This window comes from Peromyscus leucopus, chromosome 18 (assembly GCF_004664715.2).
Source record: "Peromyscus leucopus breed LL Stock chromosome 18, UCI_PerLeu_2.1, whole genome shotgun sequence".
Lineage (NCBI taxonomy): Eukaryota > Metazoa > Chordata > Mammalia > Rodentia > Cricetidae > Peromyscus > Peromyscus leucopus.
In genome coordinates this window covers 10,795,205-10,819,881 of record NC_051078.1, presented here as the reverse complement: position 1 = coordinate 10,819,881, position 24,677 = coordinate 10,795,205, and the positions used below count along the sequence as shown (strand labels likewise).

Below are 24,677 nucleotides of genomic sequence, written 5' to 3'. Positions count from 1 at the left end.
TGCAGTTGATGTAGGATTTTACTGTTTTGTCTTGTTTATATTTTCCCTTCGTTCTTTCTTTCTTCTTGTGTGAAGTTTCTCAACTTCAATGCAACTAACTGGTGGTTTCTTTCTTCCCAATGTCATCTGGTCTCTTGTATTCACATCTTTTCTGTCCAATGTCCTCGATGTTGTCCTTGTAACTAGTGAAACATAGCACATGCTCCTGGCTCAGAACCTTTGTGGACACTGTCCCCCTTCCTGGAACACCCCTGTTTCTCACTTCCCTGAAGAAGGCAGATTACCACTGAGCTCTTAGCTTAATTCTGTTTTCTCCAGGAGCCTTCTGAGGCCTCTGCTAATAGGTGAACTGTGTCTATTGCTTGCTACCCAGTCCTACCTCCTCTTTGTAATTCTCAATACTCCACACCATGGCTTATCTAATATCTCATAGCACCCATAGGAGCAGAGGCCATTTCTGCATTGATTTAAGACTATATTCCTGATGCCTAACATTCTTCAAACCATGATGAAAGGATGTTGAATTAGTGAGCTATAAATAGGGGAACCCTACTCCCCACTCCAGTCAAATTCAGTTGTCATCTTTCTGCTAAGCACCCCCATCCATCAAAAATATACTGTATTCTTAGAACATACTTCTATGTTGATTGCTTGATGTTTGAATAACAGCAATGACAAGGTCATGATAGACAAGGATGGATGAGAATAAAAAGAGAGAGAACTAAGCATGGTGCAGAATCTGAGTCAGTCCAGACCAGAAGGGCATTAGTGGAACAGATAGAATAAGTAAGCATGTGAGTTTCACTAATAGCCTTGTGTCAAGGTCAACTTCGTGGTTTTGATCATTGTTGTGAAGGTTGTGTGAGATATTGACATTAGGGCAAGCTGATGGGAATGCTTAGTGGAGCCATTTTCTACAATTTTTTTTTTTTTCTGAAACTCTTCTTAGTGTTGGATGGTATTTCAAAATAAAAGAACAAAAGGAAAAGTCGATTAGGAGCTTCTCCGTAAAGAGAATGTGTCTGAAGGTTTAGATTCCTAGCCCCTAATAATGTCAGCGTAGTAGGTGTTCAATAAAATAATGTAAATATAATATATAATATAAATATAAAAATAAAATAAACACCAGATTATTTTGCCCTTGCAGGCTCCCACTTTGACTCTTAGCAATCAGTGTTGTCCCATTTCCCTTCCTGCTGCGCCTGGCAACAGCCCTGCTCCTCCTGGGGAAACCTGCTCCCAGAGTGGGTGTGCTGTGGAGGCCAGCGCTTCACTGCTGGCAGTGGAGACAGGGTGCCGCACATCTGCTGTGTGCTGGGGATTTGCCTTCTTCTGGATTGAGAGCAAAGTTTAAAAAAGAAGACATGCTAGAGAAAAGTCATCTAAAATGGAGATGTCACTCATCTGCCTGCCTTGATTGTGCGTGGTATAGATTTTGAGTTTGATTTTAAACTTTTTTTTTATCAATGGGTAACTCCCAAGATATTCTAGTTACATTTCCAATCGAGCATCTTTGTCGATTTTTTTTTATATACATGAGTACAGCCTCATCCTTACACATGAAACGCTGACCACATTCTCATTAACATCTTATCTCAATCTTTGTGTGTAGAAAATGTCCCTCTAAAATATTTTAAATATAAAAGGATATCATTGCCCTAGTACACAGTGATAGAAATCTAAAACACCATGACTTTTTATTAAGGAAACATGTAAAAAATAAAAAATTAAATTGGAAAAACCTTTGTAAATGTCCACAAGCATTTCCAAGACCACTTATTTATTTATTTATTTATTTATTTATTTATTTATTTATTTATTTATTTATTTAATTTTTACATACCAACCACAGATTCCTCCTCTCATCCCTCCTCCCTCTCTCCTCCATCCCCCCCAACCCATCCCTCCTCCGCTCCTCCAAAAGGGTAAGTTCTCCCATGGTGGGACAGCTAAGCCGAGTACATTCAGTTGAGGCAGGACTGAGCCCCTCCCCGCTGGATCAAGGGTGAACAATGTGTGTGACCATAGGTAATAGGATCCAGAAAGCCAGCTCGTGCACCAGGGGTAGATCCTGATCACACTGCCAGGGGCCCCTCAAACAGACCCAGCCACACAATTGTCTCCCATATGCAGAGGGTATAGTCTGGTCCCATGCAGGTTCCACAGCTGTAGGTCTAAAATTTGTGAGTTCCTATAAGCTTCGTTCGGTTGTCTCTGTAGATTTCTTGGGAAGGGGAAACAGATGAGATCTTCATGAGTGAACTGGGGATGGGGGAGCATAGAGGAGAGGGGGTAGGGGATGAGAACATGAGGGAACAGAATGATTGAGCTAGGGGAGGGATGGAGTAGAAGAGCAGTGAAAGAGATATCTTGATAGAGGGAGACATTATGGGGTTAGGGAGAAACCTGGTGCTAGGGAAATTCCCAGGAATCTACAAGGATGACCCCAGTTAAGACTACTAGCAATAGTGGTGAGGGTGCCTGAACTGGCCTACCCTGGTTATCAGATTGGTAAATACCTTAACTCTCATCACAGAGCCTTCATCCAGTAACTGATGGAAGCAGATACAGAGATCCACAATCAAGTACTAGGTCGAGCTCAGGGAGTCCAGTCGAAGTCAGAGAAGAGGGACTATATGAACAAGGGGGGGTCAAGATCATGATGAGGAAGACCATTTTCAACTTCATCTATCATTTTTAAGTAACTGTGTAATGATGTATGGACATTTAAGGTAGGCTTTCTGAAGTTGAGCCATTCAGAGAAGTTGAGGGTCTGTGTAGCGATTTTTCTGTTGCTCATGAAATCATTGCTAGTCCTCCCTATTGAAAACAGGTAGTTTCATTTTCTCTCAGTTACAGCTGGACTATCATTTGGTCTAGTGTGGTGGTTCTCACCTTCCCAATGCTGTGATCCTTTCCTTCAGTTCCTCAAGCTGTGCTGACCCCCAACCATACAGTTATTCCATCAGTAGTTTATGACTATAATGTTGCTACTGCTATGAGTTGTAAATATCTGTATGCAGGATATCTGATATTCGGCCCCCCAAGGGGGGTTGCGACCCCCAGGTTGAGAACCACTGGTCTAGTGGTACAGCAGAGGAAAGGGAGTCTTAGCAAATCAAAGTCCCTCTTGTAGCTAGAGTTTTCCTGCCTTGCCCACAGTCAGGACAAATCTTTGTCACCCGCCAGTCCTACAGCCGCTCAGACCCAACCAAGTAAACACAAAGACTTATATTGCTTACAAACTGTATGGCCATGGCAGGCTTCTTGCTAACTGTTCTTATAGCTCAAATTAATCCATTTCCATAATTCTATACCTTGCCATGTGGCTGGTGGTTTATCGGTGTCTTCACATGCTGCCGGTCATGGCGGCAGCTGGCAGTGTCTCTCTGCCTCTGCCTTCTGCTTCCCAGAATTCTCCTCTCTTCTTGTCCCACCTACTTCCTGCCTGGCCACTGGCTAAACAGTGTTTTATTTATTGACCAATCAGAACAATTTGACATACAGACCATCCCACAGCACCCTCTTGCCTGCTTTGCCCAGTTCTCTGGCTACTTCTCTAGAGCCTTTGATTGTACACAGCTTCCTTGCTGTGCAGTCTGTAGCATCTGTTCACGTTGTGTCTAGATACTCACACCTCCAGAACACAAACACGCACACATGGAAAATGCAGACTTTGCAATAGAGATCTCAGTGCCTGGTTTTTACAGGGTAAGAAGAGGAAGGGAACATCTTGTTAGGCTTTGACTCTTTAGCATAAAATCCAGATGACTGGATGGAATAATTTCAACTGCACTTGAGGAAGAAAAAAAAAACCAAGACCCCCCCAGTTTTTATATTGGAAATGTCTACTGAGTACCTGGAAAGACTGGCTGCATCTAATCTCTCTCTCTCTCTCCCTCTCTCTCTCTCTCTCTCTCTAGCCTTTATTAGCCTAGAACTTAATATGTAGAGCAGGCTAGTCTTGAACTCTTAGAGTTCTGTCTTTGTCTTCTGAGTCCTAGGATTAAAGACATGTACTATGCCCAGCCTTGGACTCCTTTCTTGAGCACACCTCAGAACTGGTCTATATTCTAAGCTGTCTTTTGCTTTAGTTTTTAAATAATGGACAAAAAGCAAGTGAACATTTTGCAAACTCTCTACATTTGAAGGGAGACAGAAACACACAAAGAAAATTCCATATGTCAAAATTCCTAATAACTAGTCTTTAAACATAATCTTAGACTATAAATCCTCAGAACTCCATATAGGTTCATTTTATTATTTTAATTCATAATTGACCCAGCCATCACCCAGCTGATGAACCAAGGACTTTCTATTGGTGATCCTTGCGCCTTATCATGACCCATCAATACTTCATCACTTCCATCTTGTCATGAAATATGATGAAACAGCAAGAAAAATGAGATGGATGGAAATTATCAAGTAAGCAGGGCTTCTTACTTCAACACAGTGTCACTCTCTAAATTTAAATGTTGGTCATGAACACGAGACATCTGTACCAGGTAGTCTTGTGAAATATCCATTCGGTAATTAATGTGCAAAAGCCTGGGTTATTACAGGTTGCAGATGTTTCTACGAAGATTATGTTACAGTGCCCTCTAGCCTATATAGCAGAAAGAAAAATTTCCCCTCCCTGCTGCTCATTTTTAGTTATATATTATTTGTTATGTGACCCATAAAACGGTGTTAATATCCATTGGGTATTTCTTCTTCACCCTTTTCATATGATAGACACATTGCTTTTAGGCAGTCAGTGTGGCTTGGCAGAAGAAAAAACATCCACTCTCCCTGTGTGTCAACAGATGTGGAAACACTGCCCTGCAAGGTTGGAGGCCTTTTTGGTTGAAGCCCTGAGCTTGACTGAGCAATGACAGACAGGAGCTCAGTTTTCTGTCTTTTTCCCCATAGCCCATTTAAAAGCTGAAGGTCATAAAGCAGTCCTGGATTGTGGTAAGAAGGGACTCTTATTGTTAGGTAACTGTCATCAGTCCCTGACTCCTTATTGTCTATTACTCCTATCATCATCACCACCACCATCATTATCACTACCACCATCACCATCATCACCACCACCATCACCATCATCACCACCACCACCATCATCCTCATCACCATCATCACCACCACCACCATCACCATCGTCACCATCACCATCATCATCATCACCACCACCATCACCATCATCACCATCACTATCACCACCACCACCATCACCATCATCATCATCACCACCACCATCACCATCATCACCATCATCATCATCACTATCACCACCACCACCACCATCACCATCATCATCATCACCACCACCATCACCATCATCACCACCATCACCATCATCATCTCTACCACCATCATCACCATCATCACCATCATCATCACCATCATCTTCATCATCATCATCATCATCATCATCTCATATCTCTCTTTCTCGGCCCCCCCCCCCGTGTATGTGTGTATGTAGTGTGTTTGTGTGTTTGTGTGTGTGTGTGTGTGTGTGTGTGTGTGTGTGTGTGTGTGTGTGAGTGCAGGAGTACATGTGCCACAGAGTGAGTGTGGAGGAAACCTTCTGGGAGTCAGTTCTTTCCCTCTTCCTTCAAGTGGGTTCTAGGGTCGGATTTGCACTGCAGTTACCTTTATCCCCTGCTCTAATTTGCCAGCCTTAACTTCATAGCATTTTGAGAAAGAAAGAAAGAAAGAAAAGTCTGTCGATATTAGCCTTTTGCCCGTGTTAAATTAAACAAAGATATTTTAAAAAGAAAATCAATAATTCCTGGATTCCTCCTTTTGTTGCTTGGTATTAGTGATTTCCTTCATCTCTTTTATAGAGAAATCTTTAACAACCAAAAATTCAGCACCAGGAATTTTAATAAATATGACCTATGTTGTATTCCATCAGAGTTAAAAATAATTTACTTGCTTATTTGGTGGGGGTGGGTGGGCATATATGCCAAAGCACGCATGTGTGGAGGTCGGATGACACCTTGGGGGAGGAGTTGGTTCTCTTCTTCATCATCTGGGTGCTGGGGATGGAATTTAGGTCACCAGGCTTGACAACAAGCCCTTTTATTCCCTGGTCTGTCTAGTCATCCCCAGAATGTTTATATGTTGTGTATGTGTGTGTGTTTGTGTGTGTGTGTGTGTTTAACAAAGGTTCTTGACTTTAAGATCGTCACATTGTAGAAGCAGGTAAATACTAAAGCAGAATGTACCCTGTTATGTCACTAAATAACCTCAGACTTGGTCACCAAGACAGTTCCTCTTGAATACTGAAAGCACTTAATGTGAAAAAAGCTCCCGGGGATGCTGAGGCGCATAGCTTACTCAAAAGAATGCACTGTAACACATTTACACTCTGCCGTAAAGTACTACAATGAATAATTAAAACAGAACTGGGGCGTCAAAATAAATGATAGCTCTGGATTGTGGCGCGGCGCTCTGAATTCTTTCATGGTTTCTTGCTTGTTGATTTGTATAGCATAGTAATCAGCAAAGAATTCCCCCAGCCATTAAATGCAAATTAAAGGTTAGTGTTTAAAAGAATATCTTGTGCTTACTTTAGAACTTTCACAATTATTTAATTGTATATCCTCCTCTTATTTCCACTCTAAGAAAGAATTTTTTTTTGTAAGTGTTTGAAGACACACAGTTAAGAACTTCATAGCCTGACAAATAAAATTTAGCTGTTGTGCCTGGTCCCGGGTGCTTGAGGAGTTGCGGGTTACCATGCACACATGGCCAGGTCCAAGAACCATACCACACCCAACCAATCCTGAAAATGCCACTGAAACCTCGACATCAAGAAACCTCGATCCCAAAGATAACCGGTGTCCTAAGGGGGCTGACCCCAAGTTCCCGAGGAACATGCGTTTTGCCAAACATTACATGAAGGTCTAAAGAAGCCACAAGCAAATCCGAAGGTGATGGATGAGTGATTGCGCAGAGGCCATCAAGACCCTACGAAACCCATGGTGGTTAAGCCCAAGATGCCAAAGGGCCGCACACTCAGCCCTGGCTTTCATCGTTCACCCCAAGCTTGGGAAGCAGATTTGAGGATGCATGGCCAATGGTTACAAGCTCTGCCAACCAAAGCCAGATTCAAACCAAGCCTGAGGCCACAGCTCCAGCTCCGGCTCCCCGTGGTGCCCAGGCCCTGTGAAGGCCCCATAAAGGCTTCTCTCTGCCAAGGGGACAAGCAATGGACTGGTATAACATACCTACACACCATTTGCAGGTGGTCAGTGCCCCATGCTCCTTTTACAAATGAACGAGTTAATATCCATTAAAAAGAAAAATTAAAATGTCCTGCTAATTTTTCTACATAAATGTGAACCTTCCTCAATCCTGAGCCATTGAAGGAATAAGTATTTCAAAGAGAACCTGTGTGCTTATTGCTAAATTCAACAGTATTAGCAAGAATGTACATTTCAGGGGATTCATATTCTATTTTGAGTAGAACACACACATAATTATTTCTATGTCTGTATCTAAATTAGTTTGCCGGAAGACTGTCCGCATCAGTGCAGAAGATTCAGGTTTCCACTGTTTCTCCCTCGATCTCTCTTACAGTGTTCCTAAAGGGTCTTAATTTGGTGCTTCCAACAGTGTGTGTGTGTGCGTGTGCATGTGTGTGTGCGTAGTATTCATATATATGCACATGTGTGTGTTATTCATGCACATGTGTATGAGTGCGTGTGCTTGAACATATGTGTTTGAAAATGTGTGTTCATGCATGTATGCCTGTGAGGGGTATAGTCTAGGTAAACTGACATTGTATGTCTTATTTGCCTACTTTTTATCTTTCTTTTTTTCAGGACAGGGTCTCTTACAGACCTGGAGTTTATCAGTTTGCCTAGGCTAGCTTGCTGACTGAGTGCCAGTGATCCACAGGTTTCTACTACCTACTCCCTCCCCAGTGGCCTGGAGTTTTACATGGCTCGGGGGATTTTGACCAATCTATGTGAAAGATCAGAACTTAACTTTAAAAGCATGAATTTTTGAAATAGAAGTAGTAGGAGAGAGGGAGAGATGCTGCCATTTGTGCCTACAAAGTGCCAGTAGGTCCGTATGTTACGTCACTGAATCATGGCAACATTACTCTTAGGAAGCACTTTCCAGGGTTTGTAGGTATAAAGTGTTAGTTCCTTTCCCCGTGGTACCCTTGCTCGGTGAATTTTAGATCCTAGATTCCCTACTACAATTTTTTTTTTTTGCCTCAAAGTTCATCCTTTTTTGGTAGACAAAGACACACACACACACACACACACACACACACACACACACACACACAGGGTCATCTTTTTGTTGCTGTTGATTACATTACAGCTCTGGAAAGATAATGGTCCCTAAAAATTACCGCGTGTTTGACCTTTGACAGACCATCAGTTCTTGTTCTAAGTGATGGATCAGAGAGGGAAGAAGACCAGGTCTTTCTTCATCCTACTGCTCTATCTCTTGCTTGATACCAGGTTTTCTTTAGACCAGAACAAAACTTGGGCTTGTGACGGGAGCATTGTGGTGGTTTGAAAGAAAATGGCCCCCAAAGGGAATGGCACCATTAGGAGGTGTATCCTTGATGGAGGAAGTGTGTCATTGTGGAGGTGGGCTTTGAGGTCTCATATGCTCAAACCATGTTCAGTTGAGAGACTACTTTCTATTGCCTGCAAATCAAGATATAGGACTCTCAGCTCCTTTTTCCAGCACCATGTCTACTTGCATACCACCATGTCACACCTTGATGATGATGAACCGAACCTCTGAGACTGTGAGCCACCATAATTAAATATTTTACTGTGTAAGAGTTGCCATGGCAGATCTCTGTGAGTTCAAGGCCAGCCTGGTCTGCAGAGTGAGATCCAGGACAGGCACCAAACAAACAAAAAAAAAAATGTAAAAAAGAAAAAGAAAAGAAAAAAAAAGGAGTTGCCGTGGTCATGGTGTCTCTTCACAGCAATAGAAACCCTAAGACAAGTACCATTTGCAGGAAAGTTCCCAGGTAGAGTCTAAGTCTATTTTATGATATTATAGCAAAAATACCCACAGATCAGGAATTTGTAAAGAAGATGTATTTAACTTCCAGTTCTGGAAGCAGAACAGTGGCAGCTGCTTGGCCTTTGGAGAGGACTGTTATGCTGCCCCATCCACACTGGACGATTGAAGGGCAAGCAGGTGTAAGCAAAGAGATGGCATGGCAAGGAGTAAAGAGGAGCCAGTGAAGCCACATTCAGTTAGTAATTGCCATCTTCTGTGGTAGCCAGCCCACTTTCATAGTGTGTTACTCAGCTTCCTGTCACTGTGATAGGATACCTGCCATACATATCTTCAAAGGAGCAGGGGGTATTTGGGAGGAGGGTTTCAGAGGCCACAGTCTATGGTTGGTTGACTCTGTTGTTTAGTAGCCAATAGGGAGGCAGAACCACAGTCCATGGTTGGTTGACTCTGTTGTTTGCAGCCAATGGGGAAGCAACACCTCATGGCTGATAAGATAGTTGAGGGAGGCCGCTCGTGTTATCATGGAAAAGAAGAGACTGCATGTGTAGCTCCTTCATGCCCCTAATGACCCAGTTACCTCCCACTATGATCCACTGTCTAAAACTGTCACCATATCTCAGTAGTGCCACAGTCTGGTAAACAAACCTTCTCTATATCACAACTTCTGGGGAACGTTTATGTTCTAAACTGTAATGCAGGGCAGCCATGCAAACCCATGAGCATGGACTTGGTATGATGTACTCAAAGTCTCACTACTTCTCATTGGCTTGACCTCAGCGCTCAAGCCTCAGTGAGGATTCAGTGGTACACACCACATCCAACCATGACAGTGTTTCAGTTTCTGACTGTGAGGGTCAGCTCAGGTTCATGAAGATTAGACCCCATGTCTATCCTCGAGTTCAAGTGCTTTTGATCTTAGCCTTAAAAGACATCTCTTAGGAGGCTTGGGGAACATTGCAGAAGAAGGGGTGGGAAGACTGTAAAAGCCGGAGGGTCAGGGAGTTTGCTGTGAGACTGTGTGTCCTGCTCATGTCAGAAGCCACACCCAACCCTGTCTGCATAAACATGAGCTGAACAAGGACAACAACAACCAACACACTTGCCTGTAAGACCTCAACCCCACACAAAGAACTGCAGGCAACTGAAGAGTCTTGAGAGCAGGAGACATAATCTCCACAGGGAAAAGCACACCAATTGGGTACTGATACCAAAGGACAGCGCTGAAAACATACAAATAATGTTATACAGACTGAGTAGGTTGTTATTCACGTATTTAGGAATACACACACACACACACACACACACACACACACACACATGTTTGACAATAATAAATGCAAAACAAGTCCATGAATTTCAAAGAGAACAAGGAAAGATATATGGGGGAGTTTTAAGGGAGGAGAAAATGATAAGATTATCATGATATCTCTCTCTTTCTCTACCTATCTACCTACCTATCTACCTATCTATCTATCTATCTATCTATCTATCTATCTATCTATCTATCTATCTATCTATCTATCTATCATCTATCAAAGCCATATCTTAAATGCCTGCTAGTGTAGCTTGGCAAAAAGAAACCCATTTAGATTATATCTCCTGTTGTCCCAGGGGTCCCAGCAAGCTTGCATGACACAACTGCTCACGGTATTTAGGGCTTCGCTTCTGACCACATGTGTCACACACGTAGTTCTGTGAAGCTGTCCCTTCTGTTGGTGAGTGACGAGTCTGGGGCCAGATTCCGCTTTCCCTTTTCCTTTGTTTCAGAAGAGGACTGCCCCACCCCCTAACCATTGGAAATTGCAGACATTTGCTAGACTCATTCTCTCTTTTGTGGAACTGACCAGCCCTCTAATGGATGGTTTTTGTTTTCAAGAAAATGTACTGCCTTTCAGCCTGAATGGCTTCCTCTGATACGAGAAAGTTATTTCACTCCTATAATCAAGATTTCCCTTTATCTTCAACTTAGAAATAATCTAGAAGATTTGTGCAGCTGATTTAAATATCCTGGCCCATTTCATCCTTGTCCTTTCTGGAAGAAGTGGGGGATTAGGGATTAGTGAGGTGTTCCATTCTTGCTTTCAAGCATGTTCCAGCTAAGCTCAAGAATATTCTCTTTTAGATTTAGCATGGAGACTCCTACTTACCTACCCAATACTCATTCTCCTCTACTCACAGTAACTTGAGTTTTGGCCAACTGGCTGCATGCCTGGATAAACACTTGTATTTCCTGGCTTCCCTGGGGTAGTCAATGAGATTAAGCTGAAGTCCTTGGGTGGGTATCAAGTAGGCTCTGTAAAGGGAGCTGACTCAGCAGCAAGGCAGGCTTTCTGACCCCTCCCCCTCTCCCCTTAATTTTGCTGAAAATAAAGTACTCAGTGTTTCCCAGCCACACAGCTACACCCTGGGCCTTAAGGATGGAAGCCATGTAGAGAGATAATGTCTGAGAGGCCTGAAGGCTCGGGGTCTGCTATTGAAGGGCGTAATTTTGTCTTCCTTTCAGTGATGACTAAGTGTTAATCCCAAATATGGGAGGAGAAAGGCCACCCACCCCAAATCATCATGGCCAAATTAATTAAAGTAAGTGATTAAGTTAAAGCAAGCTTTTTTAGTTCATGTTCACAGGCTGCCACCCCCTAAGATGTGGTTCAAGAGGTCATCATCAGATGTGAGGAAGACAAGGCTTTTAAAGTTTAGGGATAGGGGGTTTCCAAAGGGGGCATTTGGCAGGCCAAATAGGTGGGGTTACTGGAACAGAGCATAAGCATGATAAGTTAGTCCCTCCTGAAACAAAGACATGATTGCAAGGCAGTCATAGTAACAGGTAGTCATCACAAGATAGTCATAGATGGTCATATAGCCCTTTGAAAGAAAGGTAGGGTTGCAAGATGGTTATAACAACTATTTGAAACAAAGACATCACTGCCATTCTTGGAACAGGCAGTAGAGAACCATTCGTAGTTAAGGTTACACCCAGTCCTTGAGAAACAGAGGTTTAATCATAAGCAGGAGTGAGCCTAGTTTGTCTTTACTATAAGAAGGCTTTCAAGCCTAAGATGGAGGCAGGCTGGTTCTTTGTTGAGTAGCATAAATAACAGAGCTTTCCCACAGTTCTAGAGGTTGGGAAGTCAAAGATCAAGAGGGAAGCATATTTGGTGTCTGTTTCATAATGATGGTTTTCTTCCCATCTCCTCCCATAACAGAAAAAGCCAGTGAGTGAAAACCCATACATAAGGGCCACACCCCATGACCCTGTTCCCTCCCAACAGACCCCACGTCTTAGTAACATTTTGAAAGTTGGGAGGTCGTGAACATTTAGTTCATAATCATGCCTACATCCACACCTCCTTTGTCTTTTTCCACTTCACCTTGTGAGATTGTCACGTGCATGCTACATCACATTGTTCTGTCTCCCCCTGGCCCCACACATGGCTATGAGGATCCTTGGCATTGAAACTTTGCATAAACTTTCCTGCCCAGCAACCAAGCCCCCTGAGCCCAGCCTGCCGCCCCTCCAGGCATCTGTACAGCGGATATGCTTATGGAGAGTAATTTCAAGGGGAGGTAGAATTGTTGCTATTAAACACAGTACATTGGGCACAAGCTGGCTAGCAAAGAGTATCATAAAAAGAGAAATTTGTAACGATAATGGGTTGTAAGTTGATAATGAATGTTCTAACAAGATAAAGCTATTTATCAGATTTTTAGAACCACTGCCTTTATTGTGTGTGTTGTGGTGTGTGTGTGTGTGTGTGTGTGTGTGTGTGTGTGTATACATATGAACCTAGAGAGGGTTATTTCAGCTTTACTTGACATAGGTTTTTTTTGTTTTGTTTTTCCAGTAAGAAGGTTGTCTGTGACATTCTGAGAGTAACATCTAGAGTTTGGAAGCAGTCCAGAGAAGAGCAAATGCAGTTTTCAATAGTTTAGAAAACCAGGCCTTCAACAAAGGTTAAAGCTGTTAGACAGATTTAGCCTGGAGTGGGAGTGATTTAATAACTGTTAAAAAGCTATATCAAGGAGACACTGATAAGCATTCTTTACCCACAGAGTGGACATAAAGGAATTGTTTAAGTTGGAAGCCAGAGGGACTTACACGCCACATTGCAAAGCATCTCTTGAAAACGAATCGTGTTAAAGGAGAAATGTCACCAGCCTTGCCCAGTTCCGGGGGAGTGTTGGAAAGCCCGGGTCTCACGCTCTTAGTGGACAGCACATAACAGGCTCTGAACTCACAGGGAAATGGTACTGACTCTGTTGTTGCCTCTAACGTGAACAAAAGGTCTCTAAACATTGCCCTGCACACGAAGACTCCTGGAGGCTTGAGAGTGTTTGGATAAGGAGTGAAATGATCCAGCTGATAAATACTACTTTTCACCTCAACTGCTGAGCTGGTGTTTGTTCGAGGTCTTATACAGTAAACAGCCTAGGTAGTCTGTTCCTCCCAGTTTGGCTTTTACAGTAAAATGGAACCTACTATTTTGTGGCAGGTAATTATTATTCCTTTGTTTTACATAGCTAAGCAGGGTGTGTATGCTTGTTCTTACAAAGTAAAATATAAAAGGTATTTTGAAATTAAGATCTAGAAAAATTAAATATTTTCATTTACAAAAAAAGGAACCACCAGTCCAAGCGCTGTGTGCCTGGAGCATAGATTTTTTTTTTCCTGGTTAGCCATGACTAGTCACATTACCAGGCTTCTTGTGCTACTATCAACCATTGCTGAAAACCTTTAGGTGGTACAAACCCTTGTCTGATTGGCTTCATCTGCTGTCCATCTCCAGCCTCATCCGTGCATCCATGTGTTAAAATACAGATTATGAAATACCTGTGTACCAGCCCTATATAGAACCTCTGTGTCTTAATTTCTGGTGCACTTTCCTTACCTGCATGGTGGACAAGCATGACCAGTTATTAAATTAGTGTCTGTTTCCTGTACTGCCAGAAGCCAATAAGGAAGGGGCAGAAACCTTAAGAACTGTTTTGCCTTGACCCTCATCTCTGTGGCAGACTCCAAGAGTCTTAAACTGGGTTGTTCCCTGAGCTGGCTCTTGGCCATCACGATGGGGGCTTCTGAATTTGTTCTGAGCTCTCTTGGAGCTGTGCTACCAAAAGAACGTGGACACATAACAACACTTCTTGGGTGCCAGGGCCAATCCCAGTGCCTCCTATGTAGTGATCTATGTCATCTTCCCACTTGGCCTGGGAGTTTGTCACTCTGTAGTCACACTTTTCAGATTATCAGGGTCCTAGAGATACAGGTCTCACTGCCAGGACCACACAGTAGGCAGGTGCCTGAGCTCGCTCTTGGACCAGGTAAGTCAGCAGCCAAGCCCGCTACTGATACAATGCACAGCAATGCTTCCCATCGCATGGACGCAGGACTGCAGGAAGAGCATCTGGAATATGCCGTGACAGATTCTAATTACTTGTCCTTTTGTTGTGGAAATGATTTTGAAATCCGGGAACCAGAAAACTGTCACACTATTTTCTTAATCCTTACTGGGCAACACTTAGCTTCAAATAGAGAATTTATTACGGTGGTTATCTTGGAACTCTCTTGAGTTGCAAAACAGCTTCTTGGCTTATTCTTTTGTCAGTTGGAGCTGTTTTTTTTTTCTTTCTTTCCCAGTCATGTTGTAACCTCTTCGTCATGTCATTGTTAGTGTTAACTTGCACCTCTTTCTCCCTTTGAGAGGGGGTTTCCATTCACCTGGGACACCACCCAGGAGTGACAGCTTGGAGAGTCACAAAAGCACTGACATATGCCCTCTGGTCTGCATCTCCGTACTAGGGAATACAGCGCCACCAAAGACGCTGCTTATTCCTTCTCAGTTTTCTCAGAGATGATTCCCACACGGACTTGAGTTCTTACTGAAGTGGTGATGACCTCTCTTGCCTTTGTCTTCTTGTGGCCCCATATTGTCCCTTACCTGTCCCCATCCCAACTTCCCAGCAGGTCGCCTGTCAAGGAGTTTTTAAATATAATTAGTTAGTGATACAAGGTGATTTTAAATGATTAGGCGGATTTATTGCGTGTGTGAACAATGGGAGGCAGTTAGCAAACACTACAACAGGACCTTCAACTGAATGATGATTTCTGTTCCTGTTTCCCCCAGCCATTCATCCACAAGGGTGTGGTCTCAGGCCACTCACTGCGGGATGCTCCAGTTCTTGTTATACATTAAATTCAGGCGTTCTTATCTTCTATCCAGACTTGTCTAGATGACAATTCGCCATAATTACCCTCATGTTTGACTTTGTCAAAGGATTCAGTAAAATCTTATTGAATAAAATGTTCCTTTATGCTTTAATACAGCTGCAGAATTGTCAGTGGCACTGGGGTCTCAACCCTCTCTCGATTCCTGTCTCCCCTCTTCTTCACCTTTGTTCAAATTCTGAAATTGGGGGGTGGGGAGGAAACAGGAAACATATTCATTCTCAACGATGAAACATTTGACTCATCCATTTAGAAGTGGCCATATTCAGTCTGAGTTTTAAGTACATTTATTTGTTAGACTGAACTAGCAACACGGGTATGCTAATATTATAATTAAGATACATAGAAGAAGCTCCGAGGACTGTAAAGTGGGTGTGACTTGCCTGCCTCCTGGTTGATGAACACTGATGGAAAAAAAGCAGTCAGCCTCACACGTTAACTACAGATTTGAGGCTTTCCCTTACCTTTGGGGACACATCTTGAATGAGGCAATGATTGGTAATCAGACCTCATTTTTACCTACTACTCCAGCTCACAATGAGCTTGAGTCACACAGGGCTTAGGTCGAGACAAGGAGAGGGAGGGATGAGGCCACATCAGGCTATAATGGCTGACTACAGCAAGGATGTACAAGCACAGTCCCGCCATCAGACTGCGTGAACCATTTTCAGTGACGTTCACCGTACACCTACCATTTGATCCTGCAGCCACACTCCTGGGTGTTTTACATACAGACACGAGCTTCATGTGTGCACAAAACCATATACATTATTACTTATATCAGCTGCACCTGTAACAACCAAACACTGCCCCTCAATGCTCAGTGGGTAGATGCGGAAGATGGTATTTGGTGTGTTGGAACAGTTGAATTCTAGAAAATGAATGGTACTGGGATCTTCTGGGAAAACACAGAAGGGAAAGTCCAGGACATCAGAGCCACATCAGAGGACCCCATTCCTTCACAGCAGAATGCAGAACACACACAATGAAAGCTAAAGCCCATGACTAAGGTTTCAGTCTCAGAAGGGTCCTAGCTACTAAATCTAAGAAGGCAATAAAAATTTATTTCAACATAGTGACTGGGGAAAAAAATGCTATTCTAATCCCTGAGGATGCCTACTGCCTGGCTCTTATAGACTCTAATCGAATATCCAACTAAGTTCCCAGGTCTGTGCCTGAGAGGCGGCCTGAGTCTTCTGAGATAATTCTTGTTGTTAGGATTATCTCAGAACCGTACTGGAAAGGCAAAGATGGGAAGGTAGCTCAGGATCAGTGATCACATGACACCCTCCCATAAGTCCTGTGAGTTATGGAAGAGTGACGTTTCCTCCCAGTGTGGAGACAGCTGGAAAGAGTCCTGTGCCCATCCTTGCAACGTGAAAATAAAAAGCGGCTCCCGTGGACTTTCTTGAACTCATGGATAGATTGGTTTATACATTACTACTTAACTCCAGCTGTATTTGGGATACCCCAACACTGGGAACCATTCAGATCTCCCTCAGTGCTCAGTGGGTGAATGGAAGGACAGTCTTGGATGTGGTAACCCAGGTGGATGATGTTGCTGAAGAATAAAAGGGATTATTGAATACATGTAACACTTGGATGGATCTCAGGGGCATTATGCTAACTGAAAATGGCCAGTCTCAAATGTGTTTCTACTGCCTGTGTACAATTATGTGCCATGTTCCAAAAGGAAACCATAAAATGATGACGAATAGGACAATGGCCATCAGGGGTTGATGCTTGGGGGGTTGCTGGGACGATGAAAGAAGACACAGGGAGTTTTGTTATTTGTGAAACAGTTGTATCCTGACTGTGATGTTGGCTGCCCCTATCTGCTTGCATGAGGTATATAATTTAATATACATTAAAATGATCTCCTAAGTGGGTGCTGAATAAAAACGTCCTAATTCCAATAACAATCTTATATTACAGTTGATATAGCACGGCCACAAGGTCAGCTTCCTTGTTTGTTCATGAGATAGAGTTACAAAAAATGCTTCATTGTTGGGAGTTGTGTGAGGGAGACAGAGAATTCCCTTGCACTATTTGTATAACTTTCTTATGAGTATAAAATTTATCTTCAATGATACATTTCTTTAAGGGGAAAAAAAACCATCTCTTTAGCAGGCATATGGTATTCACGGTAAAGGAGCCAGAGGGGAATCAGTTAGGCCAGTGGTTCTCAACCTTCCTAATGCCGCAACCCTTTAGTACAGCTCCTCATGCTGTGGTGACACCCCCCCCCACCATAAAATTATTTTCATTGCTACTTCATAACTGTAATTTTGCTACTGTTATGAATTTATCTGTTATGTAAGTATCTGTATTTTCGGATGGACTTAGGAGACCCCTGTGAAAAAGTCATTCAACATCACCCAAAGGGGTTGCGACCCACAGGTTGAGAACCACCGAGTCAGGTGGTTGCTGCTGAAGGCTGTCAGTGGAGGCAGGAATGGCCAGAGTATTGATTACCACCACCTCTCTGGGTCCAGCCGTGTACCTGGTGTTGACCTTGATACCACTTTCAACCACGGTGGCTCCCTCACAGCAAGTTGGCATTATTCACTGGTGAGGCCAAGGTGAACATTCTGTTCTCTGTGGTTTAGGGTCTGTGACTCTGCTCTCTGGGCTTTCTCTGTCCTCTGCTCTCTGCGAGGAAGGAGATGGCCACTCACCTGCTGTAGTGTGAACTAGAATTTCTCATGGTTTCCTTGTGAAGGCATTCTGTATTTCCTCTTTCTCCTCGTGGCTTCTTCTCGGGAAACATGATCGACTCCCCTCAGGAAGCTTCTACGTCCTTCGCCATGGTCATGAAGGGAGAGTTATCACACAGAAAGTTTGCAAGAGCACTCCGAGTTGATTGGCTTGATTCGTCCCATTTTTGTGTGTTGAGAAATAGGGAAACCTCAGCGTCAAAGCATTTTCCCCTTGGGGTTCCGTCTATGGTGTTCATGCTCCCCCTCTTCCAAGAATATGCCTAATCGATGTTGTGCCACAGAAAACCAGGCAGGGGCTCACCTTTCCATTTTCCACCCCTGGTGGAAGCATCTCTCCGCTCCACACCGAGCTTTGGCAGGCATCTCGTTGGTAGCCTTCCTAACATCAACACTCCCGTCCATCCGCTGCATCCTTCTGGTCCCAGGCAGATCCCTTCTGGGGACTTTTGGCTGCAGACAGGCTCTCTACTGCCCCTTCCTCCTGGAAGCATTTGTTGATGACTCCGTGGCTATTCAGATGTGAACACTTTTCCAGCTCTGCTGGGTCCCTGATACAAAAATTTACATTAAGCTCTTGAGCGGTTTTGGACCACTGAGTCACAACTGCAGCCTATTTCTTAGCAAGGTTATGCAAAGCCTTGTATGAATTCTGAATCACCATTGGCATTATCTCAGGAAAAGGGGAGGGACTGTGGACCATCGCTTTCCAAAGATAGACTAAGACCTTCATGAAAAAAAGAAGAAAGGCTTTCACTTGGAGAGTTTAGTTTTCATTTTTCATTTTAACAAAATAAATCCTTTATCAGCATGTGGATGCATTCTAAGCACTTTAGAGCAATCAGAAAAAATTGCTATTAGCAAACCAATTATAGAATTTTAGAGCAACATTAGAATAGAGCCACACTTTGCTTCTCCTTTTCCTTTAAAATCCATGCTTCTCTGTGGTTGTCTCCAAGTCTGAGAAACACATCATAAAGTCACTGAGTGTCCACTGGAGATCCTGATCAAGGAAGGGCCGGCGTTGGCATCCATCTTGAAAGAATTTGGGTGTTTCCATTTCCCTGTCCCAGTCTCTCCCCTCCTGATCTAATTTCCTTTTCAGATTGAAAGGTGGTCCGTCCATTAACATGTGTAGCAAACACATTTGTATTCTAGTTACAGTCATCTGGACATTTTGCATTTATTAAAAGCTTCTCTGTCTTTTTTCTTCTAATTTTTATATTCCCTAGTGCTCATGCTCACTGACAGAGCACACATTTGGTTGCAGGTGCATTGCTTCCAAAGGGTGTGTCTTCTGTATTTCTCACTCCAGCTAACAAGAAGTTCTAGTCCAGAGTTACATTCGCTTAAAAAAAAAACAAAAAAAAAAAAACCCAGCTATTTACTTTATCCTGTGTTTATGGTATGCAAGTGTACTTGTGTGTGCCTAGTGCCCATGGAGATCCCGGACACTGGGGCTAATAATGGTTGTGAGCCATCATGTGGGTGCTGGGAACAGAACCCAGGACCTCTGCAGGAGCATTAAGTGCTCTTAACTGCTGAGCCATCTCTCACGCCTCTACATTCACTTTTTCTGGAGTTCATCATTACCCATATTCATAGCACCATTGTTTACATAGACAGTTGCCTAAGTTCTATAAAAATTCAAGATATTTCAAGTTTTTAATTTTATGTTGAACAAAATCAGAGTTAGGTCTCAAATTCATCAATATAAGATAGAATATAGCTGTACTTTGGAAGGCCCGATTTGATGGCACATACCTAGAATCCCAGCACTTAGGAGGTTGAGACAGGTGGATCATGGGTTTCAAGACAGCCTGGGTTACATGGTGAGAAACTGCCTTACAAACAAAAACTAACAAAGAACAGTTACCTGAATTGAAAACTTTATTTTATTACTTCATTCACATGCATTATAAGATCTCTGAGATCGAGTTTATTTATTTGTGAAATTTACTTAGTAAATCTGTAGTTTATAGATGTAAAACTATAGTATGTGGTGTATAATTGATGTTCAGCCAGTAACAATTATTTGATTGATATAAATGAAGTTCCAAATTCAATGACATGAAATATGCAGGGTTATTACACAGGATGAGTTTTGAACTATACATTTAAGCCTTAAAAATTAGGCAAATAAATTCAATATAATTAAGAAAAAAATAGTTTTCATTAAGATTAGAACATCAACTAACTGTGCTTGCTTTGATCAGAAGCAAACAGTGTATTTTAGGTTATATTGCTTAGTTAATGTTGATTATGGTTGTTTAGACCTTATAGACATCCTATAGGATTATATATAACATACACACACATATATATCTATTAATATATACAGTATATAGAGGTATGCAGTGTCAGACCAAGTTTTCTAAGTCAATAAATCCATGAGAAAAGAACATTTGTGCAATACAACCGCACACAAGCAGCTAGACTGACAAGAAAGTGTGGTAAGGGGGACAGAGTCTAAAACTGGACCGTCACTGCCATGATACCTTAGACCAGTGTTTCTCAATCTTCCTAATGCTGCGACCCTTTAATACAGTTCCTCATGGTGTGCTGACCCCAACCATAAAGTTATTTTCATTACTACTTCATAACTGTAATTTTGTTACTGTTAGGAATCATAATGTAAATATCTGTGCTTTCTGATGGTCTTTGGTGACCCTTGTGTAAGAGTCATTTGACCCTATCACCCCCAAAGGGGTCACGACCCATAGGTTGAGAACCACCGCCTTAGACACATATAACTTCCTACGGCTTCGGCCCTTTTTCCGACTGTCAGTAATTTCTAGTGTTGCTTCTTTGATGTCCTCTCATGATTACAGAAGACTCTGGGCTTCATTAATTCAAATGTGAAGTTTGAGTATTGCTAGTGTACTCGTCCTCAGATCATAATGTATTTACTTTGGTTTATTTGATTGCGATCTTGGGTTTGTTTAAATATGGCTTGTGAAATTTGATGACAACCACTGGGTCTTGGTGGGCAACACATCACAAGCTCTTAGCAAAATGTTGGCTCTTAGCAAAAGAAACCTGATATTTTCAAGTTGCTAGTTCCTTAGCCCGAGTCCTCAGTTCTTATCAGAAACAGGGTTTTCAAATTATGAGTTCCCAGCTCCCACTTTGCCCAGTTGAGTTAATCACCAGGGTAAGAAGTTGGCCTCTGTGTTTGTTGAAAAGCTCTTGGACCCTCGATGATTTTTATGTACACAGCAGACTATGGACTGTTAACTTTGCTTATCTAAATTAAATTAACTTTTAATTACAGTAGCATTTTTTTTTCTTCTCTAGTGGAGGGGGACATCTGGGAATAAACACCTTTCTTTGGTGAAGCAAAATCACTTTGACATGTGACCACCTTTGAATCCTTCACTCACATGAGTCTAAAATTTACAAAGAAAACTGTAAACATAATGTCTTTTGTTTCTGAAGAATTTTTAATCTTCCTGTTGTAATTCAGGAAATAAAACAATGCAGTCACATTGACAAAGCATATTCATAGCTTTCAGATTACTTAGAAAACAAATAACTGGGATCTGGAGAGATGGCTCCGCAGGGTCCAGTGCACTTTGCCAGTGGAGAAAGACCTGAGCTTGGTTCCTCTTGTCCATATCGGGCAGCTCACAACCAACTGTGACTCCAGCTTTAGGGGATCCATTGCCCTCTTCTGGCCTCTGTGGGCACGTGCACACATGTGCTTACACCTCCTCCTCCATATAATACATAATTAAAAATAAACACTTAGAATAAATATTTGATGAAGGTATCCTGTAGAAAAGGTATGGTTGAAAAATATTTATGGTTTTCTATCCTGTCATTAAAACTGATGCTATCACTTGGCATGAATAAACTCCATTGTGTTTATTCATGTTGAAGGGGTTGTCCTGGGTGTGGGGGGCGGGGGAGAAGAAGAGGGCATCCACGCTCCTTCTGCTGGAGTTACAGGCAATTTTGAGCCATGGACAGTGGATTCTGAGAATCAAACCCTTGAGCCAATGTTCTGGTCCCATTTGAGGGTTCTAAATGCTGTGGGGCAGTAGCTCCCTCAGTCTTGACAGTGGACTGTATCTTCATTTTACCCATTAGCACATTAAAGAATAGTGAGAAATTTTACTTTACAAATACTTTATAGGTATTAGAATTAGTCATAATCATTTTAACCATGAGCCTTTTTTTCCTCAAAAATTGTATGCTTCAGCAGACGGAGCTATTTCTATACAGTGCTAGAATTTGAAACATAGACTTTCATTAGACTGTGTCTCACTCCTAAGGCAAAGCCAGAAGGCGGCTCTTCAAACAATTGAATCTGCTATCCCGACTTAGTTAATAAAGCCAGAAAAAGCAAAGGATAAGATCAAGTCGTTCATGCACCACAGTTTTAATTGCTTTGCTTTCTCAATTTCCCAGGTTTCAAGGTTTGAAATTCATTTAATATCTAGAGAGAGATCCTGGGAGATAGTGACGCCCTGTGCAAAGAACACAGAGATACTTCAAGTTTAGCTCTTGCTTGGGTGGGATATCTTGCAAAAATCCTCAGACCTTTTGAGACTGAACATGCTTATAAACAAGGCATGGATGCTTGTAGTGCTGATAACAGTAATTATGTTGTATAATTATAACAAAAGCAGCATCTTGCTCCAGCCTCTCCACAGTATCATTGTCATGAACAAATAAGGCATCTGTCAGTGTGCTTTTTGCTCAAAGATGATGTGCCGGTGGCTGCTCTGGTTCTTATTCTTACTTTATTGTCATTGTCGCTATTATTATTTTCTTCTTTCTTATTGTCACCCATAAGTGAAAGTGATTTCATGTGTGGAGAGCAGATGGAGACTAGATGAATGGCGGATGTCGATAGCAACCAAACTCAGAAACCTATCCTGGGATTTTTAAAATGAAGAGATTGACATGTGAGAACCTGGGCGTATTTTCTCCAGGGAAACCTCTTAGTTAGATTTGTTTTCAAGAAAGGAAGTTTGATGCAAAAGGAGAAAAAAATATGAGGAAGGGCAATATCATTTTATTATTTTCATTATTAATTTGAGGAAGGAACACGCATTGAAAACCTGAAACCATCCCAGAGTTTAGAGCTTTTTTTCATCGACTAGTTCAAACACATACAGTTTTCTTTATAAAAATAAAAAAAAAAAATTGGGGACCAGGGAGATGGCTCAGTGAGTAAATTATTTTGCACAGAAGCACATGGATCTCAGCTTGATCCCCAGAACACATGTTATAGAAGAAAAAGAAGAAAAGCCTGGTGTGAGGGAGAGCTTCTGCAATCGCAGCACCAGGAGGGACAGAGCAAATTCCGGGGACTTGCTGCTTAGCCAGTATCGATCATGAGGGAGCTCCAGGTTCAATGAGAGACCCTATGTCAAAAAATAATGTGGAAAGCAACTGAAGAAGTTCCCCAGTCCTAACCTTACACACACACACACACACACACACACACACACACACACACACACATACTTGCACACACACACATGCTCACACACACACAAACATGTACACAAAGGTACAATACACACAAGAACACAAAAGATTCCATCTATTTATTGGCTGTGACCATTTTTTCCTTAAAGGCCTCTATTATCTAAGATTTGATGGTAATCTTTGCAACATCACTTCCCTATCAAAGTTCATATTCACTCATGAAAACCCCAAGCTTGTTTTACCTCTGTGTCTTCACTTCCATTTGAAAAGATTTGTGCTAGAACGTAATAACATAGCCTGATGCCTATACAAGCTAAATATTTGCCTACATGAGGCAGCAAATTCTAAACCTCAGAGGCAAAAATATCTGTATTTCCAATATGGGCCTCATTATGTTTCACAACCCTCAGTCTTCAGGAGTCGTGAATGATAAGTTGATGGCCATGTGCTCCGGCGCACATGGGAAGACGTGTATTTTGCTTTTGCTCTACATCTTCAGCATCTAATTTTCAGATGTCAGTGAGCCCTGGGGAGTCATGTCAGGAGCAATTTGGATTTGGGGTTTATTCCCTGAGCTGTGTGGCCTCCTATAAGTGCCTTTATTCCAGTGAACCTTGGCCTCCTTCACAGGACAGAGAGTGTGGTATCCATGCAGTGTCAGGAATTTGTAGTGCGGACTGAATAGAGTATAGTGTATAGGTATAAATAATTCCCTGTACATTTTGTGTTCCTTCCTCCAACCCGCCCCAGTGTCCTGTCTGTATCTTTTCCCTATAACTTCTTAGAGAAAAAGATGGACTGTTCTTTAAGGATGGAGGAATAACTACATTTTTTGTCTGCATCAAGTCTTAAATATTCCTAACCTTGATTATGATAATAAAGATGGGGTCAGTTTTATCTGTAGATTGGATGAAACTACTGTCTTAGAGTTTCTGTTGCTGTGAAGAGACGGCATGATGACCGCAACTCTTATAAAGGGAACATTTCATTGGGGTGGCAGCTTACACTTTCAGAGGTTCAGCCCATTATCGTCATGGCAGGAAGCATGGCAGCGTGCAGGCAGACATGGTGCTGGAGAAGGAGCCGAGAGTTCTACATCTTGATCCACAGGCAGCAGAATGATTCTGAGTGCCACAAACTGAGTGTAGCTTAAGCATAGAGCCCTGAAAGCCCGCCCCCACAGTGACACACGTCCTCCAACAAGGCCATACCTCCTAATAGTGGCACTCCCTAGGGGGGGGGCATTTTCTTCCAAACCACCACAACTACACTGCAGAATTTTTTTAATTCTGAGTCACATATAA

General features: G+C 42.3%; 1 protein-coding gene and 1 long non-coding RNA gene across 5 annotated transcripts in view; both read left to right on the top strand.

Annotated features, from left to right (window-relative positions):
• Positions 1-24,677, top strand: part of Grip1 (glutamate receptor interacting protein 1) — a 649,740-nt gene that overhangs the window by 154,719 nt on the left and 470,344 nt on the right. The window lies entirely within an intron of this gene.
• Positions 12,776-14,749, top strand: LOC114693306. The gene is made up of 2 exons (XR_005089416.1): positions 12,776-12,945; positions 13,045-14,749. It is a non-coding gene; the product is annotated as an uncharacterized LOC114693306 (long non-coding RNA).